Genomic DNA, 21,964 nt, shown 5'->3' with positions numbered 1-21,964 from the left:
AGGTTCCACAACTTTTCAACACTGTCATACTAGAGACCAAACTTCTAGCCCATGAGTCTTTGGTGAACATGCTGAAATCATATTCAAACAATAACATGGTCGGGTCTATTTCTATTCTGTTTTTCCCTCCATTGTTCTATCATTCTATCCCTGGGCCTGCATCTGTCCACTTAATTACTACAGTGTTATAACACTTGATAACTGGGAGAGTAGGGCCTCTACTTTATTCCTCTTCTTCAGGGATGTCTTAATTTTTGCTGTTTGCCCTTTCATATGTTTTTGGTTTTTGCTGCAGTTCTCTTTGTTTTGGGGTGTTGTCGTTTGGGCAGTACTGGGGATTTAACATGGGTGCTCTACTACTGATCTACATTGTCAACCCTTTTTTATTTTTTATTTGAGACAGAGTCTCACTAAGTTGCCCAGGCTGGCCTTGAACTTGTGACCCTCTTGCCTCTGCTTCCTGAATGACTGGGATTAAAGGCATGCATTAATGTGCCCAGCTTCATACACATTTTAAAATCAGCTTACATTTCAGGGAAAACCTATTGGAATTTTGAATTGGATGACATTAAATCTGTGTATCAATTTGAAGAAAACTGACAAATTACCCATATCAAATTATCCTGTGAAGATAGTGTATCTCTCCATTTATTTAGATCTTCTTTGTCTTTTAATTAAGTTTTATAATATTTTCTTTAAGGGATTTGCACATTTTGCATCTTCTCAAATATATTTTGTACAGTATTATAACTTGTATATATTTTACTAGAACGTATTTGGGTCCATTTTGACAAAATCATACATGCAAGAAATTTTATTTCAATCCCCTTCTCCCCTTTACTTCCCTCCTCCCTATCCCTCTTCTCCCTTCTCTATTAAACTTCCTTTCATATCTATCTATATACACATATATATATGGAAAATTCCCTTTGGTACCTTTATGCATGAATATAATATGATTTTGTTAAATTCATTCCCTATTTCTTCCCCTTTTCCTTTCCTTCCTCCTTCATTCTCATTCTTCTGCTCTACTGATATTTCCTGTACCTTTAAGATATCCAATACCCTCCCCAACCACCTTCTTTTCCTTATTTTGCTCTAGCTTCCACATATGAGAGAAAACATTCAATCCTTGATTATTTGAGTCTGGCATATTTTACTTAGCATAATTTTCTCTATTTCCATCCATTTACCATCAGTGCCATTATTTCATTCTTCTTTATGGCTGAATAAAATTCCATTGTGTATATATACCACATAATCAGGATTTTAAATTATATTTTACTATTATATAAAAATGCTGTTATCTTTTTGTATAACTGGTCTCTTATTTAGCAATCTTGAAAAACATTATCTTTAATAGTAATTATCATCATTAGTAGGATTTGGAAGATTTTCTGTGTAGATAGTTGTGTCCTCAGGAAATTGTGAAAATTTTTCTCTTTCCTTCTCAACCCTTTGACTTTATGTTTCTCTTTCCTTTATTACCATGGTGGCCAGTACACTCTTGAATAGAACTGTTGTTAATGAGCATCCTTGTCTTATTCATGTTTATAAAGGGAATACTTTCAATATTTTGCCATTAAGGAAGACAAGGTAATTGGCAGCTTCCCTTTATCAAGTTAATGAAATTCTTTTCAATTCCACATTTGTTAAATTTTTATTTGATTTTTAATCATGAATGGATGTTGTATTTTATCAAATGCTTTCTCTTCAGCTGCTAAGGTGAGATGATTTTTACCTTTAATTTGATAATGCAGTAAAATTCATAAATATATTTCTTAATGTTAATCAAATGAGCTTATTCAGATGAATTTCTGTGATGCTTTGTTTTTCATACATTGTAGGCTTTGGGTAGTTGCTGGCTTCAATACTCATTCAGCTCTGCAATTTTGCTAATTTGGTTTCTGAGGATTTGTTTTTCTTGGTGGCTCAGTGATGTATTTAACAAGATATTTTTTTAAAATTAATTTATCCAGCATTTTGGGAGCTGTATAACAATTTTTTAAGGTGTCAAGTTCACCAAATTTCCAGAATTAGAATTCCACTTTCTCATGTTTTTAGTGTGAAAGGTTTAGTTAATATGAGATATAATTTAAATGACCACTTACCACCACTTCTACCTTTTATTCTTGTCTCACTGCACAGCCATCCACTTGCTGCTGAAAAGAAGAAAGGATTGTGTAGTAGAAAGAGCATCATACCAGGAGTTAGAAGGCACAAGTTCTAGTGCCAGTGCCACTTACTGAGATGTTGAGTGAGCCTCTTACTCTCCTTGAGTTTCATTCAGTCATCTGCTAAGTGGAAACATTTAGGATTGAAGTGAGATCACATATGTTTACAAATACGAACATGGTATAAGGGGAAAGAATGAAAGTATATTATCTGTTAGAAGAATGTAACAGAAACAGAGGAGAGAGTGTTGATTAACCAAGGATTTTTTAGGTTGATGAAACTATTTTGTATGATACTGTATAAAATGATGGGTATATGATACTATAAAACCCCTACAGTTACAGCACAGAGTAAATCTTTCTTTCTTTCTTTCTTTTTTTTTTTTTGTGTGTGTGTGTGCTAGGGATTGAACTAAGGGCCTCACATCCTAACCACATCTTCTACAACTGAGCTATACCCCTCAACCTCAGAGAGAATCTTAATGTATGCACAATGTAAAAAATAATTTAGGTGCAGTAAGGATACCAGTACGAAATACAGACTGTACCAAAACCAAACTGTATTTACAAATGTAGGCAATGATCCCACTAAAAGGGACCATGGAAAAAGTGCTGACATGAATAACTGTGTAAGACTAAGGCAAGCCTGGTGTGCTGGCATTTGCCTGTAATCCCAAATTCAGGAGACTGAGGCATGAGGAGTGCAAGTTCTTGGTCAGCCTTGGCAACTTTAACAAGACCCTGTGTCAAAAAACAAACTTTTTTTTTAAAGGACCAGGGGTGTAACTCGGAGGTAAAATGCCACTGAATTCAATCTCCAATACCAAAAAACAATACAAAACAAAACCAACAGCAACAACAAAAAAAAACCCACAAAAAATTAATGGTAATGGGAACTGTATGTAACCCTATACTTTAGCTAGTAGTTTTCCACAGAAGTGTGGGTTAATGATTCTGAAGCCACTATATATGTATACTGGAATGGAACAATTAATAATTGGATGGTGGTGTTAAGAATTGTGTTTCTTACTGTTGCAGTGGAAACTATAAATAAGCAAGAACAGAAAGTTAGCATGAACCATGTAAAATAGGTCAGAATTAAATATTAGTGTCATCTCTAGTTTGACTTTGATAGAAATAGATACATATAAAAACATTTATAAATATAGGTATATGGGGCTGGGATCATGGCTCAGTGGTAGAGTGCCCACCTGGCACGTGTGAGGCACTGGGTTTGATCATCAGCACCACATAAAAATAAATAAATAAAATAAAGGTATTGTGACCACCTACATCCAAAAATTTTTTAAGTATGTAGGTATGTGTACATAATTGGTTTATTGTACCCAAATATATTTCCTTTTTTTGTCCATTGTGAGGGCCAAAAACAAAGATAACTTAATAGCAAGGAACAATACCCAGTTTCCAGACTATTCTCTAATAAAGGAAACAAAGACTTTTGGAGAAATGGCTGATTTTAGGATTGGCTCAAGGAGTAAATAAGATGAGCCTGCAGCATCCTATAATGCCAAAGAAAGTACTCAAAATAAAAAAAAATGATGGGGTGTATCAGAAGGATATTGAAAATAACTGAAAGAGCCTTCAGTGGTCAAGCTGGAACACTTTGAGCAACAAAATAAATAAAGTACTATTATGTTATAATCTAATAATCTTAGCAATTTAGCAATTTAGCAAGGCTCTAAGCAACTCAGTGAGACCCTGTCTCTAAATAAAATACACACACAAAGAAAGAATGCTGGGGATGTGCCCCTGGGTTCAATCCCTGGTCCCCCTGCCCTGCCAAAATACAACAGAAATCTGGTAGACACTTCTGTATAGAGGGATCACAGCTAGTGGTCAACAAGATGAACTCAAGTTCCAGCCTCAGCCTGATCTGAGTCTCACCACTTACTAACCGTGTGACCCTTGTTACCCTAATTAACTAAAATTATTTAACCTCTCTGTGCCTCAATTTCTTTATCAATTGAATAGATTCTTGGGATGACTAAATGGGTTAGTATATATTGTAAAGGACTAAGAGTAAATGACAAAAGCATACACTATAATTGGTTCTCCAATTATTAACTCTCTGTTCTTTTGTTTGGGGGAATCTCTGTGATTATAGATGAATTTAGTGCATCTCTCTTTCAGCAGACCAATATTTTAGTTGGTTTTCCAACAAAACAGTATCCATAATGTTTTGCTTATTATAAGGGAAATTATTAAGATTGTAAAGATTTAAGAGAAAGCAGGACCAAGACTTTAACCCAGTTTCATGCTTCATGAGTTGTAGTAACTAAGTGAATGCAGAAGATACAGAGCCTGACAGGATCTACTTTTTATAGGCATAGACATACCACACAGTAATTCTGGAGTTAACTGTGTTAGTCAGCTTTGTGTTGTTGTGACCAAAACATCAGACAAGAAAAACTTAGAGAAGGAAAACTTTATTTTGGGTCGTGGTTTCAGAGCTTCAGTCCATGGATGGCCCACTCCACTGATGTGGGCCTGAAGTAAGGCAGAATACCATGGGGAGGCATGGGGAGGAAAGATGCTCTGCTCATGGTGGCCAGAAAGCTGAGAGATAGAAAGACAGAGATGGGGAAGGGGCAACAGGGAAGATGAACTCTCCAGTGCATGCCCCTAGTGACCTGCCTCCTCCATCCATACCCCACCTGCTTACAGTAACCATCCAGTTAGTTTATTCAAATTAGGATGGACTAAGTTTCAGTTTTCATAATCTAATCATTTCACCTCTGAAAATTCCTGTGTTAACACAGAAGCTTTTAGGGGACACCTCATATTCAAGGCATAGAAATAACATTCTCAGTCTTCAGTAGATTCCTTATTAATCCTCATGAGGATTAGGTATAAAGATGAATTTGAGAGCTCTCTGTAAGTTATAAAACCTATACAGATATCATCTGTTGTAATGATTCTTGGGTTTTCAACCAGAGTTAAGTTCTAAAGGAGCCTTATAGTCATATTAAATGTTGCTGTCATCTGGATACTTTAATTATTAAGTAACAAAGAGAAATTACTTGAACCTACAATGCTTTGGATGGAATATTTTCTCATAGCACTTTAGCTTTTATGATTTTTTCCTTTGTTTTAATCTAGAGTTATCTCTTTCAAGTAACAGTTTGGGGAAATGACTCCCAAATTCTTCACTGAAATTATTGGAGTATGCAAAGATGAATCCCTGTGATTTCGGAAGCTGTCTCCTCCTAACACAGAACCTCTTGTCCTGCTGTGGAGCTGACCAGCAGAGGGTGCACAAGTCTTCCCAGGAGCTGGCTTCAGGGACAGCGCGAGGATAGGCAAACCTTATGGGGCCATCTGTGTTTGCTATCTGATGATTAACAAGTACTATAAATGAAAAGATCATGGCGCATCAGAAAATCAGTTACCAAGTGGATAGAGAGAGCAGCCATAATGCTTAACAGCAATTTAGAAGTAGAGAGTAGAACAGTCGTCACTAGAGGCTAGGAATGGGGGGAGGGAGAATAGGGATAGAAGGAGATCTGATAGCGGGTACTAGGAAGAAATAGGCATACTGTTCTATAGCACAGTGGAGTAACTATTTCACAATTTATTTTATAAAGAACTAGAAGACAAAAAAAAAAAAAGAACTAGAAGACCAAGTACAAAAGGTTTCTAACACAAATGATAAAGGTATTGTACATAGAAATGCTAATTATACTGATTTGATCGTTACATGTTGTATATATTATGTGTCATTGTACCACACTACATCTATAAATATATACAGTTAAAATAACTTTGAGTAAAAAAGCAGAAAAACAAGGTGGCAAAATATCTGCCATAGTTGAATAGTAAGTTTCTAGATAATTGGAATTTGGCATTCTAGTGTGGGTCAGTAGTATGTTTTCTGCCTCTTCCTTTTCTAATCATTTCTTTCTACAGGCAGGGGTTTTTTTTGGTCCCACCTTCATCAGCATCTGCAACCCTTTGCCTCATTTGGTCTTTAAGCCACCTTTCTGGGAACTTCTTTGCCCCAGGGTCTTTAGATCCTGGATACAGCATTTTGTCTGGGTCCTACTAACCAGGCTCTTACAGATTGATCAGTAATCATAAGTATTTTTCCTTCATGTAAATGGGTGACTACCAGGAAAATTTTTGGATCTTCTACTAACAATTATTATATAGAATTTGTGTACCTGGTGATTTAAAAAGTATTTTGTTTTATGATTATAAAAGTAATTTGAATTTACTTAGAGAAAAGAACATTTCAAGATATATAAAAAGAATACGAACCTCTCTATGAGCCTTTCAATCAGAGAAAACTACTATAAATTTTCCTGGATTTTCTCTATGCATTTGTATATTTCTTGACAAATATGTGTTAATTTTTAAAAACAAGATCAAACTATATAGACTCTTTTGTACCTTATTTTTTCCCACTTACCAAGTTATGGACATCTTTTCATATCAATAAATTTTATCTTTTTAGCAACATTTTAAGTGGCTACATAAATTTCCTTTTTATTCAATCCTCTAAAGATGACTATTTGCATTGTAGTTTTTCAGTATTATGTATAAAAAATGCTGTGACAAATCCTTAATGCATTCTTCTGATTATATTCTTAGAATGAAAAATGGAATTTTTATTGCTTTTTTCCTATTAAAAATGTTCATACACATCATCAAATTCCCCTCAGAAAAGTCTCAGTTCAGTCTCCCTCGGTGTGGAAGGATACCTGTTCCTGTCCACTACTGATCACAGCGTTTCATCTTTGCCACAATGATGGTAAGGAAATGGTTGCACTTTTTCTTTTCGTGATGCTTGGATCGAACCTAGGGCCTTGTGCATACTAGGCAAACACTCTGCCACTGAGGTACATCCCCAGTCCTTTTGTTTAAGGTTGGATCTTGCAAAGTTGCTGAGGCTGGCCTTGAACTTGCCATTTTTCTCCCTCAGCCTTCCAAGTAGCTGGGATTACAAATGTGTGCCACCATGCCTGGCTTGCTTATTTGTTTATTTATTTATGGTGTAGTTTCTACTAGTTATGTCATTCTAGAAAATTAATCTAAGACAATGGCACTCAAAAATTATGTAAGCCCCCAAAGAGCATTTTTTTCTTCCTTCTGTTCATAGCTATAGATGTTTACTGTATTAGAAACTAAACCTAAGAAAAAAATTAAATATTTATTAAATCTTTTTAAAATAGTAATAAATAGCATTCTCATGATAGCATGAATAACGTTTTTATATGAAATATTTTCCCAAAGAAAGAAATTCATTAGAAGACTGGCATTGTTTTGCATTTTTGCAGGTCTTCTTAATGTCTAGCCTAAGAGAAAACTGGATTCTTATATCTGCTTCTGCGTCTTCTGTTATTTTAATTGATATATATGAAGAAATCTGATATCACACAGATGTATAAATAGATAGAAGGGAGAGGAATGCTGTAATAGTCTCTTCAGAAGAGTATGGTTATTTTGCTTTGATGCTACGCCAAATTTCATTATGTGGTAGTTTCTTTAAGGTTAACTGCAGCCAGTTGCATCGGCACACACCTATAGTCCCAACAACTCAGGAGGCTGAGGAAAGAGGATCACAAGTTTGAGGCCAACCTCAGCAACATAGTGTGACTTTGTCTCTAAAGTAAAATAAAAGTCTGGAAATGTAGCTCAGTGGTGAAGAGCCCCTGGATTTAATCCTGGTATCACCAAAAAAAAAAAAAAGTTTACTTCACTCTAAAATTTGAAGCCATGTAAATAACAATTTTGTATTTTGCTGCATTCAGATCCATTGGTCTATTTTGCACTTTGAGTGATCTTTCACTCCCCTTGCATGATTTTGTAACATCATATCTTGGTCATCTGGAAAATATTAGTTGACACATTTCATTATACACTATCAAAAATATCTTATTCTCATCAGAACAGTATGTAAGTACTAGAAAGCTATTATGCTCACAGTGGTGGACACAGGTTTTTCAGAATTCTAATTTTTGCTTAAAAGCCTGAATTTTATCAAGGGCAACAAATGGTATTAGTTGTTTTTCTGACTATTACTTTGTTTATTTTTGAGAAAATGTCAAAGTCAAAATGGTGCTCCATGAAAGCAATTTTTATTGCTTTACTCAAGAAATGCTTACATGAAACTGGCTTTTTTTTTTTTCTCCCTGTGAGTGCATGGTTAATGAAGACAAGAACCTTCAATATAATCTGCCAGTGCTTTGATTCAGGCTCAGGTGCTAGCCCTTTTATCCATATTGCCTGTGTACCATCAGTGCAAATGTCAAGGCAGTAAAAAAAAAAAAAAAAGGCAATTAACATGTTGATACTATTATGAAAATAATTCTAATCTTCTGAAGATCTCTTGAAAAGGTCTTGGGAGCCTCCAGGGATCCAAGGACCACACTTTGAGAACCTTTAGCTAAGAGAGTCATAGTAACTCATTCTCTCCCCAGACATTTATTGGGGAATAGTTTGTGATCCAATTCTGGCCAGTGAAATTTGAGAGCAAGTGTGCTGGGGAGCTTGTTATCCTAAAAGAGATAAAAAGAAAGAGAGTTTTTTCTTCTAGCCGTTGCTCTTGGTGTAATGGCTACCCTGGCTACAGCCATTTTGTTACTAGCAAAGGGACCTGATCTTAGGATGAAGGTGGTGCCGTGAAGAGCAAGAAAGGGAAATGGCAGGAACCTGGATCCTTAATGATGGTGTAGAATTGCAGACAAAGCCACATTTGGAACTTGCTCAACCCTGCACTTCCAGTTATAAAGTATATTATTCCTTTATTATTACTTAAGCCAGGTTGAGTAGTGCCTTCTCTGACTTATGAAAAGAATTCCCAAGTTATTCATAAATGTTTAGTGGGCATTTGTATTTCCTTTGTGAATGGTTGTTCATGGCATTAGCATATTTTCTACTGAGTCATTTTACTTATTTTCTGAACATTTCTTATACGTTAATAGTAACACATTGTAATGTTTTACAGATATTCTCACCATCTTTTATAGCGTATTTTCTCCTGCATGTTTGTGTAAGCAATCTATTTGTCTTTTTCTTTCTTTTTCTATACTTCATGACTTGATATCATGCTTAGAAGTCTTTTCTACCTCACTTTTTAGAAATATTTACCTGTAATTTTTCTAGGCCTATTAAGATATGATTTTTTTACTTTTAAAAGGTTAATTTATCTAGAGTTTGTTTTTATGTTAGATATGTAGATATGGAGTAGGGATATAACTTTTTTTCCCCAAGTGGTAGTCCATTTTTTAAATATAGTTCTCTGAATAGGGCAGCTTTAACCTGCTGATTTGAAATCCTAGTTGTATTACAAATAAATATGTATATATTCTTACATATGTGTTGGCAAGTTCCTCAAATTTTATTCTGTTCCATTTGTAATAACTAAATCCTGGCATTAGAGGCATAGCCTGAATTTACTTGTTTTGTAATGTTTGGAAGGGCAAGCATACTTCCTAGCCCTACCCCACCCTACTACAACCAACATCACTCTTTTTCCCTCCACTATTTTCCTGGCACTTTCTGCATGTTTTTTCTTCCAGATGAACTCTTAAATTATTTGTTCAAGTTCCCCAAGAACATTTTTGGAATTTTAACTGGAATTATATTTTAATTTCATAGATGATTTTGGGGAGAATTTACATTTTTACAGTAATGAGTCTTCAGCTTCAGAAACCCATGTACTGTTTATTAAAACTAAAACTGTCTTCCATGTCCCTCTGAAGAGACAGACTAGCTTTCTTTGTAGCATCAGTCTGTGCATTTTTGGCTGTTTATTGCTAGGTGTTTTATACTATCTTTATTGCATTTATAGAGGGATCTTTTCTTTTCCCATGTATATTTTCTGTTTTAAAAAAAGAAAAACCCACTTTTGAAAACATTTGACTCATATTTCCAGATAGTTTTGGCTTCTTAAAAGAGCATGTACTAAGGATACTATCATTTGTGGTATTACAGTATGTACTGTGTGAACATGATTTATGAGATTCGACTGTTGAAAACTAAGAAAAAGAACATACCAGAAACTATTATCTTAATGAATATGATCTTCCAAGCTGGTTATGTTGGGGTTTATACAAGAACAACTTACTCTGAGAACAAAGGATATTATTCTAAAGTTAAAGAGTTTACCACCATTGAGAATATGAAAAAGAATAATAGCTTGCTATGAGGACATTATCTGAAAATGGCATATCAGAACTGTTTTCCTATTATGATAATAAATTATAATATCTATTATGACTTATTTGAGGGGACAACACTTGTTTTGAGTACTGCTCTAGTGATTAGTTAAATAACATTACCTTCTAGACACCCATTATGTTGTCAGATGGCAGAAAGATAGCTGACAGATTTTATGATTTTTGTTGTTTTTGTTGTTGTTTTAAAAGAATCATCATTTAATCAGATTGTTTTTGTATTAAATAAGATTCAAGTTGCCCCAGGCAGTATGGATTGGCAGTGTTTCAGCTATTTGGGAAAATGGAATTTGCCAGTTTTCTAAGACCATTTGAAATAAACAAACACATTTCTTTTCATCCACATTATGGATTTAAAAAGCATGTGTGAACTAGCCTGGTATCTTAATTACCATTTAAAATGTTCTTATAGAAATTGTGCTTCTGAGCTGTTAACAACTATCTTACAAAGGATTTTAGGAATAAGACCTTTCATAGGTTGGAGATTACTAAGGTTTGATGTGTTCCTTGAGCCAAACTAATGATAACAGTTCTTTGGAGATTAAGAAAATAATTAATAATTATATTCTTAATTATTATAATTAAGCAGCCTGCTGTGGTATTATTCTTCGTAGACTTTTTAGATCCTTTTTATGTGTGTGGTGCTGAGGATCTAACCCAGGGCCTCATGCATGTTAGACAAGCTACAGGACCAACTAAGCTACATCCCTAGGCCTAAACTATATTTAAAATTTATTTATTCTTTTGAAGTTTATATGGTTTCTTGGGATAAAGTTTATTATGTGTTCAGTAAAGAATGATTGTATTTTCTTTTTCTTTGGGTACATGAGGAGTTTCGCACAAGGTGGAAATCCTACATGTTTCCCTTTGGGCTGACCATAGGCAACTACAAGGCTTTATCTGGAAGGCATCATGGGGAGAAGCTGCCCAGTGCCATTTGGAGGTGGGATTACAGTTCCCCCTGCCATGTTCATATGTGTGGCTGTGTTTCTAGCCCAAGAGCTTCCTTTCAGAGGGCTCTTTTATTGGGGGACCTCGGTTGAGACACTTTGTCTACTTGAGTCTGTACCATTCCACTCCAAGCTCTCCACTCTCAGCCCCAAGGTATCATAAGTAGGTGTCTTTGTTTTTCCAAGCTCCTTGACAGTGAGACCATTTCCCCATCTATGCTATATCTACATGATCTTCACCCAGTGCTGTTTATTAGGGAGGGAGGAAATGGAACATTGGGGAACCACATGTTTTGCTTCCTGCATGCAGTGTTGCACTAAGATACTTGATATTACTTTTAGTTTAACTTGTCCTACTTGACCACTCAGCAGGATTTCTAGACAATGAGATGTGGGAATTAATTATTGATTTCATTGTGTTTATTTTTTTCCTTTTCAAACTTTAAGAAGTGTCCATTAAAATGTTAGAGAATTCATTGAATAATTATTTCACTTTTTATTTGTGAAGCAACACATGGTTTTTCATTTTCTTTATAAGAACTCTGTGACTTAGGAATCACCTCCATTTTATACATGAGCTTGTAGGTTTAGGCTAAGTAAGTAATTTTCCCAAAATCATGAATAATAGGTAGCAGAACCAGAAGTTGAACTTGGTTCTCTGTTCAGCACTCTTTCTACTCTTCTACTTAACTTTATTAATAAATTAGTCTTTGACCTCCTTGGGAAGTTGGGATTACTAGAGCTGTTTAAAAATCATCTTAGTGGAAGGCTTAACCTTGTGGTATTCATGAAGTCCTGTGGGAATTGTTAGGACAGCCAGACTAATAAGAACAGTAAGTAATATCAGCTAACTTTGAACACTTAACCATGAACCCAGTACTGTGCTACATGTATGACCTCCTGGAAGCTTCCTTTCTTTTGAAATAATCTTATTAGCCACATTTCATTCAGGAAATTGAAGTCAGCAAAATCAAGTTTAATGCCAGAGAGTGTCAAACTAACCTGTATTCAACTTAGTTCAGACTCTTCCACCTCTACTTGAAATTGCTTTCCAAGGAGAATTGAGGTGAAGTGATTCCACCCTACTTGGAGTATTTCTTCTACTAAGGAAAAGTAAGAGTAGATTTCTCTGGAATAGAACCTTTTAGTACTATATTTCTTAATGTTGAGATGTAAGGCTCTAACAGAGAAACATTCTTATACCCTTGGGTTGACTTAAAATGTTTTTACTATATTGTTTATAAACAGAAATATGGGTATAAAGTCTCTGTGCATAGAGCTCATATTCAGCCATAAAGTTAAAAAAAAAGTATAAATACATTCACAAAACGAATACAACTTGCAGCATTATAGTGTGACTGCTGATGTTTTTCTGAAGCTAAATTGCTACTACCATTATAAACAAGGCAGTGACCATCACCAACAGATTCTTTTGACTTCAGCCCATCTATGCAGTTGTATGCTGTCTGCTCAATTACCTTACTGCTTTTCTCTTTTCAAAATACTGCAGAAATTTTTACAGTGTGCTATATACTCAGATGCATCATTTACATACTACTTCTGTGCTCCTTGTTGCTCACAAGATCATAAATGCAAACATAGGCACTGAAACAAAGTAGCAATTATACATGTGCTTCTATTCATTTTACTTTAAGATTATAAACATAATAAAACATAACTTAAAAAACTGTCTTAGGACCTTCTTTTGACAAACCCTGTTTAGGAGATATGCCCAGTGGGAGACTGTTCAAAAGAGCAAGAGATGGAGATCTTTTTATACTAACCTTCAGAAGATTAAAATGAAATAATGAATGAAATCTATGTTTTAGCTTTTGTCAATGCCAAAATGTTTCTCCTTTGAAGGTGTTTGTGGCCTTGTGTTTTCAGCCACATCTTTAGAATTTCTCATTCAAAGTGATCTAAGTGTTATTGTTTTTCTTACTAGGAGCAGAGGTTAGCAAACTCAGATGGCCTGGTTACTAACCAGTACCTCCTATTTATTTCCCCCTCCCCTGGTTTCTTCAGCCACATGGAGTCCATCAGCTCACCTGATCCCTCCTATTGTCTTTTCATCCTCTTTATCAGTTTTTTCTAATACACATGGTCTTACTTCATGGTCGCTAGTTATATTTTCTCTCAGCTCCACCATCCCAAATCTCCATTACTTTCTGTCCTACAAGCTTTGACAGAGTTCAAACTCAATATTTTGCTGCTAAATTACCAGGTGGTAGAAGAAATTAAGTACTGTTTTACTATCTAGATTATTTTTGAGTGCAGCTAACAGAAAAATCAAGCTGATTTAAACAGTTAAGGGAATATATTGGCTCAATAACTGGGGGGGTGGGTAAAAAAAAAAAAAAACGGAAGGAACTGGTTCAAATGAAATTTAATCCAACTACCTAACAGTGGGTCATAACTTCTTTTTTATCTTCCTGGTTTTCCTACCTCATGATTGGTTTCATTCTAAAATTGTACCATGCCATCCTAAGGCCAGCCCACTCTTGACTCTGAGTTGGTTTTCATTATGGACTGCATTATATCCCCTCAAAATTTATAGGTCAAAGCCCCAACTCCCCATGGGATTATATTTAGAAACGGGGCCTGAATGGAGGTAATAAAGGTTAACGGATGTGGTAAGAATGGGTCTCTAACTGAATAGGTACCCTTATTTAAAAAAAAAAAAAGGGAAGGGAAACTGGGTGTTGTAGTACATGCTTATAACCTAGCTACTTGGGAGGTCACAAGTCTGGGCAACTTAAGGAGACCTCCATCTCAAAAAAAAAAAAAAAAAAAAAAAAAAAGGAATACACATCAGACATTTCTGCCTCTTTCTCCCTCTCTCCTGCTCTCCCTCCCTCTTTCCCTCTGTGTGAATACATTCAGCCAGCACCTTGAATTTGAGCTTCTAGCCTCAATACCTAAGAGAAAAAATTGTTTTTTAAAGCTTCCTAGTCAATGATATTTTGTTATGGCCACTCAAGCGGATTAATACAGGTTTAAAAAAATATTTATTTCTTAGTTGTAGTTTGACACAATATCTTTATTTTATTTATTTATTTTTATGTGGTGCTGAGGATCAAACCTAGGGCCTTGTACGTGCTAGGCAAGTGCTCTACTGCTGAGCCACAACCCCAGCCTCTAATACAGCTTTTAAAATGTGTCATAGTATCTCCTTAGATTTATTTTGGCTCTGATGGTTTCTGAGGCATCCCTTATGTTTGTTGATCTTGACAGTTTTGAGGAGAACTAGTCAGGTGCTTTACTGGGATTCACTGATGTTTTTCTTACAATTAGACTGAGGTTCTAGACTGTGGAATCAACCCAGATGCCCTTCAATAGATGAATGGATAAAAAAAATGTGGCATTTACACACCATGGAGTATTACGCAGCACTAAAAAATGACAAAATCATGGAATTTGCAGGGAAATGGATAGCACTAGAGCAGATTATGCTTAGTGAAGCTAGCCAATCCCTAAAAAACAAATACCAAATGTCTTCTTTGATATAATAAGAGCAACTAAGAACAGAGCAGGGAGGAAGAGCAGGAAGAAAAGATTAACATTAAACAGAGACATGAGGTGGGAGGGAAAGGGAGAAAAAAGGGAAATTGCATGGAAATGGAGGGAGACCCTCATTGTTATACAAAATTACATATAAGAGGTTGTGAGGGGAATGGGATAATAAACAAGGAGGGAAATGAATTACAGTAGATGGGGTAGAGAGAGAAGATGGGAGGGGAGGGGAGGGGGGATAGTAGAGGATAGGAAAGGTAGCAGATTACAACAGTCACTAATATGGCAGTATGTAAAAATGTGGATGTGTAACCGATGTGATTCTGCAATCTGTATTTGGGGTAAAAATGGGAGTTCATAACCCACTTGATTCTAATATATGAAATATGATATGTCAAGAGCTTTGTAATGTTGTGAAAAACCAATAAAAAGAAAACAATTAGACTGAGGTTATGAAGTTTGGGGAGAAGGAACACAAAGTTATAGTGTCATTTTTATATCAAGAGTTGCATGCTTTTCCAGGTGGTGTAATCTCAGCTCCTTGGGAAGCTGAGGTAGGAGGATTGCAAGTTCAAGGCCAGCCTGGGCAATGTAGCAAGGCCATGTACCCCCGACTCCAAAGAGTACATGCTATCAGCATGACCTGTCACTATTGATGTTAACCTTGATCACCTGGCTAGGGAAGTCTATATCAAGTTTCTCCACTGCAGAGTTATTCTCTTTCCCCCTTTCCATATTTTTCTCTTGAACATAAGGCATGAGGGGTCCTGTTCCACCTTCTAAGTTCATAATATTTATGTAAATTATCTGGGATTATTTTGCATGGAAGATTCATCGTTTCAACCCCATTTGTTTATTTATTTAGTTATTTAAATAATATATATGTGGATATTTATTTTATACTTGGATTTTAATTCAAAAAAGTTATTTTTTGCTCAAAATATTTTTTCTAGCATTGGTCATTGGGAGGTCTTTGAACTGGCTCCTGTGCCTTTTTGACATACCTTTATGATGGAGGAGTTTGGGGATTTGGGGTGGTGGTGTTTTGTTTTTTAGGTCTTTTGTTTGCTTTTTAGCACAACCTTACTTTCTATTAGTATAAGATGTTCCAGGCTCATTTTGTGTCTCTTTCCAATTCCTAGAATCAGCCTTTTTTCCAAAGAGTCTGGTTCCTTTTCATTAGAGAAATAGTAGTAGAAACTAGTGGGGTTGGGGTTATATAGCTCAGTGGTACAGTGCTCACCTTGCGTGTGCAGGGCCCTGGGTTCGATCCTCAGCACCACATAAAAAATAAATAAATAAAATAAAGATATCGTGTCCAACTACAACTAAAAAATAAATATTAAAAAAAGAAGACACCAACGGATTCTGGGTGTGCTTGTAGTTACTGGAGTAAGGTTGCTTTTAGACTCATTCAGCTGATCAAATGAGGAGGTATATGAATATATACCAACCCAAGTATACATATCTACATCTACAGATATTTCTATGGGAAAGACCTCTATTTATATTAAACTAAATATAAGCTCATTTGATGGCTTCAATTCTAATCAGTTACTACATGCATTATTATAGCCTTCTCCCTCACTTATCTGTAATCTCCCACTGGAACAATGAGAAAACTAGCTTCAACCACCTACTGTCTATCAATTATTCAATTCCTGTTTACTAAAGTGGTGGTTTCAGAATTGAAAACATTTTTTTAAATATTTATTTTTAGTTGTAGCTGGATACAATATCTTTAATTAATTACCCAGGGCCTCACCCTTGGTAGGGGAGCACTCTACTGCTGAGCCACAACCCCAGCCCCAGAACTGAAAACATTTTTGTTAACTACAGCATAGCTTATCATAGTTCCTACTGCCTTTAGTCTTGCAGACTTTATTCATATGCAGAGTTACTTAGGTCAGCACCTTTTTCCAAATACTTTTTTTTTTTTTTTTGGTGGTGCAGGGGATTGAACCCATGGCCTTGTATATGCAAGGCAAGTACTCTACCAACTGAGCTATATCCCTAGCCCTCCAAATGCCTTTTAATTCTATGACTATCCCATGTGCATTCAAGCTGCTTTGTCTTTATTTGTGCTAATCCCTTTACCTGAAATGCCCTGGCTTTCACTATTATCTCTTGGAATATTCCCACTCATTCTTCTACATCCAGCACTAGTATTACCTCCACCATGAAGCTTCTCTAAACCATTATGAATAGACTGGGTCATTCATTCTTCTGTGCTCTAATAGAACATGAGTCTTCCTTCTACTATTTATTGCCTCTACCATATATCATCCATAATTCTGTAGAATTCTGTAGTACTCCCTAAAAACTTTCAACTCATCTGTTCTTATGTGGAAATTGTACCCTTTCCAATTTTTTCCCCTCTGTATCCTTATCTGGTAGGGTTGTGTTGCCTGTGGTGTGGCAGTCAGAATTTTACCTGATATAACTTGGTGCAGTTTGCTTTGTTGTTTGTTTTTTCCAAATCATAATGAATTGTATTCTTTAAAAATAAATTTACACAGTGCTATAACCTCTGCTTTCTTGAATTTTATGTTCTTTTGAAATTATAGAAATACATTCATAGGGGCATTTTTATTCACTAATGATGTAGTTCAGATTTTTTATATCTGACATCTACATATGACTTGAATTTTTTATAAGTCTAATTTTCAACAAGGGCAGCCTAATTGATAAATCAGTTCAAACATGACTGAGTAAATCTTGCATGTGGATATAAGCATCTCCTATCACCTGATGTACCTAAAGACAGGGATTTCTGCAATGTTTAAAAAAGCAAAAAACTTAGTAAGGGCAGAACTCCATTAATCTCATCCTTACTGCACTTATAAAGACTCATCACACAGAAAGAATGAATACAAAGCTCACCAATTTGGTTAATGTCTCCAAAAGTTACTGTCACATAGACATATGAAATGCCAGTAGGATGAGTTAAAACTGATGTCATTCTGGTCCCACATAATGTGTTTGGAGGCAAGTTTCAGAGTAATTAGAATAATATATACTCTTCAGATACTTTGGTTTGAGATGACTTTGAAATGAGCTTACATGAAATCCCTTAAAGAAAAACTTCCGAGTCCCAGTAGCTTCTTTTTGTGTACACAAGTGCTTGGTGTGGCCACCTTTCAGGGCGGTCCTGGAGAGAAAACACTAAGCATGAGATTCACATTTTGAAGCTGCAGAGGGACTTGACGTCAAAGTGGGATCAAAGTGCTCTGCAAATACTTACTGTAATTATTGTTGTTGTTCTGTTCTTGCTAATAACCTTATTTATACCCTGAAATTATAATCATCCAAAGAAAAATTAAAACAAGATGTGTGAACTGCATGAGCTGTTTACCTTGCAGATGGTCACCCTCAGAGTTCTCTCAAATTGCCAGGGTTAATTGAAGCTTCCTGTTCATTGCAGCGTAGTTGAGACTTAAGTGTTTCTTACCTGTAGGCTTTCACTCTCCAAAACAGTACAACAATAGCACTTTAATTTGTTCTCATTAATGCTGTCCTCTCAGGTAATGTTTAGTGCAGCTTTATCTAGATGATGTTTGCTCCTTTGAATGAAACCTTTGTACTAGATTTCCAGCTGAGAAGAAAAGCTAAACAGTTACAAAGGTAAAGATATGAGTATCTCACTAATTTATTTATTTAAAGGAAGCTTGGAACCCTGGAAACATTGAAGGGTAGTTAACTTTTAAATAGTGGGCATGCGTTTAGACTACAATCAACCATATTTTCTCTCCATTGGGGTTTCAGTTAGCTGAGACAACTGGGAATCATTCTTAGGCACACTTACAAATAAATAGTTTTTACCCAGAGTCAGCTAAGTGCTCCAAGCATAATCATTGTATATTCTCACACACAGTAGCACTACTTTCTCTAGTTTGTTGGGGTTCCTCTATCCTGTAGCAATCTTGAAATGTAAGAAAAGATCAAGCTTAAAAGGAAAGGGAAATAAGTACTTCTTTGCCTCTATTCCTCAGCTGAGTAAAAACAGCCCACTGAAAAGAACTCTGTTAAAAATGTTAACATTTTTTTAGGTGATGCAAGAGCCCTTTGCCTGTATCTTGAGACTGGAATCCTGGAAAGAAATATGACTGATGCCTCCCAATGCCATTGCATGCTATTTGATTAAGACTCAAGAAACAGGGATGAAGGAAGAGAAGAAATTTGGACCTCTTTAAATCAGTGGCAACTTCAGTAAAAGCTGGAGAATCAGTGCTTCAGTAAAAGCTGGAGAATCAGTGCTGTGATCCCTTTTGTGTATGCAGTGTATAATAGTAGTAGATAGTGGGTGAAGGTAAGTGAACAATAAAGCTATTCAAAAAAAGAAAAAGTGGGGCTGGGGTTGTGGCTCAGTGGTAGAGTGCTCACCTTCCACATGAGAGACCCTGGGTTTGATCCTCAGCACCATATAAAAATAAATGAACAAAATAAAGATATTGTGTCCATGTATAACTAAAAAAATATTTAAAAAAAAAGAAAGAAAGAAAAAATGGAGCATGGGCTCTCCAGTAAGACTACTCATTTTTGGGGGCTGGGGATGTGGCTCAAGCGGTAGCCCGCTTGCCTGGCATGCGTACGGCCCGGGTTCGATCCTCAGCACCACATACCAACAAAGATGTTGTGTCCGCCGAGAACTAAAAAATAAATATTAAAAATTCTCTCTCTCTCTCTCTCTCTCTCTCTCTCTCTCTCTCTCTCTCTCTCTCTCTCTCTCTCTCCCCTCTCTCACTCTCTCTTTAAAAAAAAAAAAAGACTACTCATTTTTGGTTGTTATTTAGTTCTGGGAATTGAACCCAGGGTGCTTTTCCACTAAGTGACATCCACAGGATCTCACTAAGTTGCCACGGCTAGCCTCAAACTTGGGATCCTCCTGCCTCAGCCTCCCTTGTTGCTGGGATTACAGGTGTGTCCAACTGTGCCTGCCTCTTCAGTAAGATTACTTGTATTCAAATAGAAGTCTTATCAATTTTCAGTTGGGTGACCTTAAGTTTGTGAGTTTACTTTGTCCTTTATAGATTTTTCCTAAAATAATACTCTGAATAGGGAAATGGAAGTTAAATAAGATAATGTAGCTGATCCTCCATTTCTGTGAGTTCTGCTTGCATGGATATAACCAAACATTGATTGAAAATATGAGGAAAATAACCGTATATGTACTGAATATATAGACTTTTTCCCTTGTCATTATTCCCTAAACAATTTAATTTAACAACTATTTACCTAACATTTATATTAGGTATCATAAGTAATCTAGAGATTGTTTATTTATTTACTTATTGTGATACTGTGGAGTGATCCTAGGGGTACTCTACCCCTGAGCATTCCTCCAGACCTTTTTATTTTTAATTTTAAGACAGGATCTTGCTAAATTTCCTAGGCTGATCTCAAACTTATGGTTCTCTGCCTCAGACTTCCAAATTGTTGGGATTACAGGGAAGCCACAGCACCTAGTTGTGGTCCTTGGCCCATTTGTTGATTGGGTTATTTGTTTTCTTATTGTTTAATTTTTTGAATTCTTTGTATACTCTGGATATTAGGGCTCTATCAGAAGTGTGAGGAGTAAAAATTTGTTCCCAGGATGTAGACTCCCTATTTACCTCTCTTATTGTTTCTCTTGCTGAGAAAAAACTTTTTAGTTTGAGTAAGTCCCATTTGTTGATTCTAGTTATTAACTCTTGTGCTATGGGTGTCCTATTGAGGAATTTGGAGCCCGACCCCACAATATGTAGATCGTAGCCAACTTTTTCTTCTATCAGACGCAGTGTCTCTGATTTGATATCAAGCTCCTTGATCCATTTTGAGTTAACTTTTGTGCATGGCGAGAGAAAGGGATTCAGTTTCATTTTGTTACATATGGATTTCTAGTTTTCCCATCACCATTTGTTGAAGATGCTATCCTTCCTCCATTGCATGCTTTTAGCCCCTTTATCAAATATAAGATAGTTGTAATTTTGTGGGTTGGTTTCTGTGTCCTCTATTCTGTGCCATTGGTCCACCTGCCTGTTTTGGTACCAGTACCATGCTGTTTTTGTTATTATTGCTCTGTAGTATAGTTTGAAGTCTGGTATCGTTATATTGCCTGATTCACACTTCCTGCTTAGAATTGTTTTTGCTATTCTGGGTCTTTTATTTTTCCATATGAATTTCATGATTGCTTTATCTATTTCTATAAGAAATGCCGTTGGGATTTTGATTGGCATTGCATTAAACCTATAGAGAACTTTTGGTAATATTGCCATTTTGATGATGTTAGTTCTGCCTATCCATGAACAGGGTATATTTTTCCATCATCTAAGATCTTCTTCTATTTCTCTCTTTAGGGTTCTGTAGTTTTCATTGTATAAGTCTTTCACCTCTTTTGTTAGGTTGATTCCCAAGTATTTTATTTATTTTTTTGAGGATATTGTGAATGGAGTAGTTGTCCTCATTTCCATTTCAGAAGATTTGTCGCTGATATACAGGAATGCCTTTGATTTATGTGTGTTGATTTTATATCCTGCCACTTTGCTGAATTCATTTATTAGCTCTAGTAGTTTCTTTGTAGACCCTTTTGGGTCTGCTAGGTATAGAATCAAGTCATCTGCAAATAGTGATAATTTAAGTTCTTCTTTTCCTATTTTTATACCTTTAATTTCTTTCCTCTGTCTAATTACTCTGGCCAGTTTTTCGAGAACTATGTTGAACAGAAGTGGTGAGAGAGGGCATCCTTGTCTTGTTCCAGATTTTAGAGGGAATGCCTTCAATTTTTCTCCATTCAGAATGATGCTAGCCTGAGGCTTAGCATACTTTTACAATATTGAGGTATGTTCCTGTTATCTGTAGTTTTTCTAGAGTTTTGAACATAAAGGGATGCTGTACTTTGTTGAATGCTTTTTCTGCATCTATCGAGATGATCATATGGTTCTTATCTTTAAGTCTATTGATGTGGTGAATAACATTTATTGATTTCCATATATTGAACCAGCCTTGCATCCCAGGGATGAATCCTACTTGATCATGATGCACCATCTTTTTGATATGTTTCTGTATCCAATTTGCCAGAATTTTATTGAGAATTTTTGCATCTATGTTCATTAGAGATATTGGTCTGTAGTTTTCTTTCTTTGAAGTGTCT

At 35.8% G+C, this 21,964-nt stretch overlaps 1 protein-coding gene across 2 annotated transcripts in view; it reads left to right on the top strand.

The window, feature by feature from the left end:
• Mettl8 (methyltransferase 8, tRNA N3-cytidine) overlaps nt 1-21,964 on the top strand; it is an 87,456-nt gene that overhangs the window by 7,307 nt on the left and 58,185 nt on the right. For both annotated transcript variants that reach the window (XR_013424143.1, XM_021725916.3), the window contains exon 2: nt 18,885-19,144. The gene's annotated coding sequence lies outside the window, so the exon portion shown is untranslated. The remainder of the gene's footprint in view (nt 1-18,884; nt 19,145-21,964) is intronic.

This window comes from Ictidomys tridecemlineatus, chromosome 7, assembly GCF_052094955.1.
Source record: "Ictidomys tridecemlineatus isolate mIctTri1 chromosome 7, mIctTri1.hap1, whole genome shotgun sequence".
Taxonomy (NCBI): domain Eukaryota; kingdom Metazoa; phylum Chordata; class Mammalia; order Rodentia; family Sciuridae; genus Ictidomys; species Ictidomys tridecemlineatus.
The sequence above is the reverse complement of the archived record's forward strand: the minus strand, read 5'-3'. Positions and strand labels throughout refer to the sequence as shown.